Source organism: Pterocles gutturalis, unplaced genomic scaffold, assembly GCF_000699245.1.
Source record: "Pterocles gutturalis isolate BGI_N339 unplaced genomic scaffold, ASM69924v1 scaffold35530, whole genome shotgun sequence".
Taxonomy (NCBI): Eukaryota; Metazoa; Chordata; class Aves; order Pterocliformes; family Pteroclidae; genus Pterocles; species Pterocles gutturalis.
This window is the reverse complement of record NW_010147052.1, coordinates 1-6,576: the sequence shown is the minus strand read 5'-3', so window position 1 is coordinate 6,576 and position 6,576 is coordinate 1. Positions and strand designations below refer to the sequence as shown.

Genomic DNA, 6,576 nt, shown 5'->3' with positions numbered 1-6,576 from the left:
CTTATGTGATCAATATTATACATATCAGACATATTGCTAGGTTGTGAGGTTCATCTCGAGGTCAACTTTGGTTCAGGGCCTCCCTGCTCAGGCCCTAGTATTTCAGTTACTATCTAGTTTCTCAATTAAAGGGGACCAAGGAGATATACCCAGAAAAATACCAGGTAAACAACCAGAGGCAAATACAAACTAAGAAGTGAACAGCTTTTCCATATGCTTTTAAAATAAACTATGGAACCCATTAGCACAATATGTCAGAGAGATGAAGAAAAGCAGGTCCGCAACAGGAAGAAGCACATTCAGAGTTCACTGACCTTCCGGCACCTTGAGGCATGGGGCTGACACAGAACCAGGGACCCAAAAAAAAAAAATCCAAAGGGAGAACTTTCACCAAAAAACCCCACCACACTGCTTCTTCAAAATAGAAGAACTGGAAGGAGAGGAGAAAAATGAATGGCCAAGACGAACACAATGGAGCTGAAAAGGACCAAACCTGAGCTTGGACAAGGACTCTCAAAAGCTCTAAAACCTGCCGTCCAGAGGCCAACATCCAGTCTGAGCCAAGCCAGCACCCACCCACTGCTCGAATGGGAACCCACGAGGAGGTGCACGCACGTGAAATGAGTTCTGCTACACCAAACACATCAGAGTGAACTGACCTTTTCACGTGAGAAAAATAATTTAATGTATCTCCTAGCACTGGTTAGAAGGTAACCGAGGTAACGAGGGCTTTGCCTTTCAGCATGACCCTGCAGATGTTCCGTGCTGCTGGCAATTAATCTATATCTGCATTAGGATAACCCGATTGCATTCTTAAAACTCTGCAACTGGTTAAGAAATCATATTAACGTGACAAATTGACATGAGAAGCAAAGGCTGACAAAGCCAGCTGAAGCTTGGAGTTCCAGGAAGCAGCTGACAGAATACTTTTGGCAAGAAACTAATGCAGCAGTTCCTAAAGGAAGGAACGCACTTGGTCCAGAAAGTGCCGAATTTCGGGACTCTTCACATTTGTGTCTCCTCTGCACAGCAGGGACTTTCTAAGGAGTGCTCACGGGAAGAATTAACAGATTCACAAAGGTGTCAAATCTGTGCTCTCCTCGGTGGTCTCCTACATTCCGCAGCCTCATTTAACCTGGATACTCCAACTATCAGCACAAGCTGGCCTGACAGCTTTAAAGTATCAAAAAGTTACTGACACCTCCGAAAATCCTTCAGAATGTGATTTTTTTTTAAAAAAAACACAACCCTAAAGCAGCTTAATATGTTTAAAAACTTTAATATTAGACTCCTTCCATCTATCACTAAAATGCCAACATGTGTCACACCTAAAAATATGAGAACAATCATTAATTTATTCTGTTTTTTTTGACAGTTATTTCACCACCACTTCAGAAACATAAACTTAACCACTCATGAACACTTCCTCAGTGAGCTTCATCTCACAAAATCATGGTGTTCAGGAATGTAAACACTCTCCTCTCTTATTGAAGAGGTTATAAAAGCTTCATTTTCTAATATTTCCAGTGAAGGACATAGGCAGAAACACAGCTTGCAAATTTGGATACTCAGTTCTTCCGTAAGCATGATTCTTGTGAGGCGACACCTACACCTGGCAACTGTGCTGGCAGAGGAGCCGCCTGGCAGCCGAGGTCTCCCACCGTGACCAGGAGCAGGTCAGCAGGAGCTGCGTCAGCCTGCCACCCCGCCGTTCTGCAGAGTGACAGGACTCTGGGAGCATAGGGGCACCCACTGTCTGCCTAAAATCTATCCCCCAAGGTTCCTCTTTCCATAGTTATCCAAGAAAACTGTCCTTTAATCCTCAGTTTTGTCACATACTAAGCTCAAGAGACAAGGCAGATCAAATTCAGAAATGTCTCCAGATCCAGGAAGCACATGCCCCTTTCTCTGCCATAACTCATTCTTCAGCAAAGGTATTTTTCAGACTGCACTTGGATTTGTACCAGGAATCAGACCAGGTATAGCCATGCTACATTTCAAACACTCACCCTGGCAGGAGTTTCAGCGGTGAAGTGTCAGACAGCAGCTTACCACAGCTGCAGTCTCCCCAGCCACCAACCCACAAGCACCCCAGTTCTGCCAGTCCCTCCAGTTCTAATCTGCAGAAAGAGATCTCTCCCTTCTTTAGATACACGGTTTTCAAAGCAGCTCACTGTGCTGCACTGGAAGCAGTTTTGGAAAGCAGACAGAAAACTGGAAAGGATTTAAAAAGCCAGAATTGCAGATATTTTTAACCCTGGTAACATCATCACCCTGCACACCACAGCCAGCTTCCAGTCATCACAAATACTCACCTACAGCGAGATTCGCATTCGACTTCCCCTCACCAGAACCCTCGCCACACTCACCTCGCCTGAGTAACTGTATTTTCCTTTCAGGATCTGGCGATACAAGCGGGTGCGGTTGTCATCTTCAAAGGGCATCGTGCCGCTCAGGAGAATGTAGGAGATAACACCCAGGGCCCACCTTAGGGCTTCCTGACCAGGATCTCGGGAGCAATGTACTCCGGGGTCCCGCATGTGGTTTTCATCAAGCAGTCATCTCCCTTCTTCCGAGCACTGGCCAGCCCAAAGTCTGTAATCATGATCTTGGAGTCAGTCCCTGGATGGTAGTACAGCAGATTCTCTGGTTTTAAGTCCCGGTGTGTGATACCCAGCGTATGCAGGTACTTCACACCGTCTAACACCATTTGCAGCACACGTGTGGCATCTCTCTCGGTGAAGGAACCTTTAGCGATGATTCGATCAAACAGTTCTCCTCCGGTGGCCAATTCCATCACCATGTACACACGGTCCTGGGTCTCAAACACTTCGATGAGCTGGATGATATTGGTGTGTCGAACCCGCCGCAGCACGCTGAGCTCCGACTCGCACACTTCCCTCCCCTCCCGGTATTTGGTCTCTATCATCTTGATTGCGTAGGGCTGCTTGGTGGCCTTGTGCTCCACCCGCACAACACGGCTAAAACTCCCTCTCCCGATCAGAGCTTTAATGTCATACTTGGCTGTCACTCTGGGGTCAAATTTGGCACGGTATTTAGCCACTTTGTTCTTGAGGGGTTCAGGCTGGTCCACGTGGGCAGGCAGATGGTTCCCAGGATAGGGGTTAGTGTGACGCGGAGGTGAGGGAGAGCCAGCTTTGATGACAGCCCCACAGTCATCTTTGATGAAATGCTTGTATATATCATTGTGGCCCGTGTAGGGTTCGACTTTTTTCACCAGGTCTAGCTGCACATCCTTGGGGGGCTCGGGAAGCACCTTGCTTGTCCCACAGCCCATCACTGACTGGAGTTAATTCCCTGTCAAGGCATCTTCCCAGGGCAGCATCAGCAGCAACCACAACTGGGGCAATTCCCACATTAGAACCTTAGGAAAAGAATGAGAAGAAACAGATAAATAGGAATCAAGGTAGCAAAGTTTCAAATGGAGAAAAAAAAAAAAACAAAAGCAATAGAGTCACGCTACCACAACTGAAGAAACTGGGATTTTCACTGTACTTTACTATGTAACATGCACAGTGCTTTGCTGCTTTCATCACAAGCTAGTGAAGACAGCACCTACAAAAACAAAGTCATGGTCAAAACAGAGGCCCGTGGAAATCACACACAACTTCTTTTTATTATGCAGTTTAATGCTCCCTGCTGAGCACCGAATCACAGAATGGCTGAGGCTGGAAGAGACCTCTGGAGGTCTTCTTGTCCAGCCCCAATTGCTTAATAAAAATCAAATCAAGGAAAGAGTTGAGCGTTTTCTATAATTTTGTTTAATCTGCTCAACTCTCTAAGACAGCAGCCACTCCCAATCTCACAGACCTGAAATTTCTCATTAGAAACTCCGTATCTCAGCAATTTGTTCACCTAAATCTTCCCAAGATCTTCTTTATATTTAACTGGCACTTAAACCTCTCACTAGAGTGCTCCTGGGGACCAGTGAAACTGCACAGGGGGCAGGGAATATGTGGACAGAGGCACACTGGTTTCACACGGCATTTCACCAGTTAACTCACTCTGCCCTGTGCACAAAGGCAGGCCTCACTTAACCAGTGCAGCTTTTAGTCAGCAAGTCCCTCACCTCCAAACCCTAAGAAATCAAGGCGGGCTTTGACATCCTTCAACATCCTGACTCAGTTTTGCTTTATTTTACATCTTCAGGTACCAAGTGGCACTGGTGTTTTTCCATATGGAGCTGGTTGTAGGAAGTGGAATTTCTACCGCTGTTCCCGACTAGGTCTGGCTCATCCTGCTGTATTCCAACAGAACAAATTCAGCTGCACTTCAGCAAGTCTGGAGGTGCTGATTAAAACAGTATGACTGGTTAGGAGATGGAGAAACTGCCTGTACGTGTTCTGGCAGTTAGCCAAGCAGTTTTACATTTCTACTCTTTGGCTCAGAGCCCATCAGTATGGTGCCTGAGCCTTCACAGAAGGCTACAGAAAAGACCTTAGCCTTGTGTCCCAGTGTCAGCTGGGACAGAGGGAACTCTCTTCCCAGCAGCAGGGTGAGGCTGGTTTGGGTTTTTGCTGAGCAGAAGCTGATCACACACTGATGGTTACAGCTGCTGCCAGGACACTCAAGGACCTTACAGCTTCTCTGCTGTGCCCGTGTCTGCAGGGGCACGAGAAGCTGGAAGGGAGCACAGCCCCAGTGACCAGCCCAGGATTCCACCTCAGGGTTAGGACTGAGACCCAAACTGGCCAATGGTCTGTTCCATCCCACGCACGGCATGGCCAGGGGAGATGGGAGGCTCTGTCCGGAAGGGTTCTCTGTCCCTCTGGGTCATCTCCCTGTCTCTGGGTCACCCTCTCTCAGGATCGTCTCAGTCTCAGACACTCAGGCTCTTACCTCTGCTCTGGGATTGTGTTTTCAGGACTCTCCCTGCTCCAGGACCATTAGCTGGGAACGGGCTGAGCCTTGGCCATGGGGTAGTGAGCAGTGCCACTGTGTGTCACCCATTTGTATATTTGTATATATTACTATTATTATCATTTCCAATATTATTGTAGTTTCGTTATTAAATTGTTCTTATCTCACCCCATGAGTCTCTTTTCCCTTCCCTTTAATTCTCTCCCCATCCCCGGGAGGGTGGAGGGTGAGGGAGTGGCTGTTGTGGTGTTTGGCTGCCAGCCAGGGTCAAACTACACCACCTTGAAATGTAATCGCACACCTTACCATCACTGAGTGTATCTGCACTCATTCACCACCTCTCCGAGCAGCTGCTCAGCACAAACAGCAGAGAGGGAACCCCGTCTGGTCTTCCATCAGGAGAATGATGTGGAGAAGCAAGAAATTTTTAGAGAGACGCTCAGAAGCAGTTTAGACTCTACACCCAATCTGGAAAGAAAATAAGGCTTTAGTTAAGATTCAATTTTAAAATCAGACATCAACAAAGTAACCTCTCACGTAAGACCGCCTGGGAGCCCTGCAAAGTGACGCACACCAACCACGCACAAACGTGCCTATGCTGAGGTGCAAGCAGCAGAAATAAAAACCAACGTCACAGAAAACTCAGCTGGCTTTCACCAAGGGCTGTCCTCTAACTGGGTGGTGTTCACTCAGATTAACGTACTGTGACAAAAAATAAATAAAATACGGTAGCTAGTCCCGAGTAATGCCTCTGATGGAGAGTTTTTCCCAGCATTACTGTACCTTAAAGCATGCTAACAGAGAAATTGAATGAGAGCACCTGCAGACAGAATAATCCCACACATAGAGAAGCACTTGTGCAAAGTGTCCCACCCGTAAACAAGAACAACGAGAAGGATCAAACGCTGAGCTTGAAAACACCGGATATAAATCCAGTAACAACACTGAGATCACAAATCAGCTACCAGTGTGTCCATGGCTCTTCCTCGTATGTGTAGGGGTCTTAGCGCAGCCTACAGAACCCCAGAGCTGTACGCCACAGTGAGCGACAAAACGCTTAACTCTGTGTCAGCACAGGTGGAAATGCTCCATCACCAAGGGGTGGGGAGAAGGAACAAACACGCTGGAGAAATGAAGCGCTACAAGTCCCTCCGGGCAGGAAATCACATTCTCGGAAGGTGCCAAACCACCTGAGAGAGAACAGTGCGCCTGAGCCGCAGTTACAGGTGGTGAGAAGGAACGTGGGGTTTATGCTTCGATGTCTACCCGCTCCTCTCCTCAGTCAACCCGTGCATTCCATCCCACAGCTCTGCAGGGCAACACCACAGCTCCTGAGGATTCAGAAGCCTCCTCTATCTCTCTGAAAAAATCAGGCTTGAACGGTTTAACACCCAAGGGTGTCCCCATGGATAAGGAGTGTCAGCCACCCCGGTGACCCACCTGAGGCCTAGCAGGCCTTCCACCAGCAAATAAATATCTCACAACTTGAACTTACTTAATTTTTCTATGAGACGCCAACAAGGAAACGTGAAGACATGGGCTCCTAACAGTATGAAGAAAGGCTCACACACAGCCACCTGTGCCAACACGGCATAATGAGGGAAAGACGCCTGGAAGCACCCTACCGTTGGTTTCACCGACACATTTCAAAGTACCTCTGACCACTCGACACAGCCCCGCTGCGCAGAGCAGCTG

The 6,576-nt window shown here is 47.7% G+C and overlaps 1 pseudogene across 1 annotated transcript; it reads right to left on the bottom strand.

The window, feature by feature from the left end:
• Positions 1 to 2,369: 2,369 nt before the first annotated feature.
• LOC104460487 lies at positions 2,370 to 5,297 on the bottom strand (annotated as a pseudogene). The gene is made up of 2 exons (XR_727641.1): positions 5,188 to 5,297; positions 2,370 to 3,385 (listed from the first exon to the last, which is right to left on the bottom strand). The product of XR_727641.1 is annotated as a serine/threonine-protein kinase H1 pseudogene (transcript).
• Between the last annotated feature and the right edge of the window lie 1,279 nt (positions 5,298 to 6,576).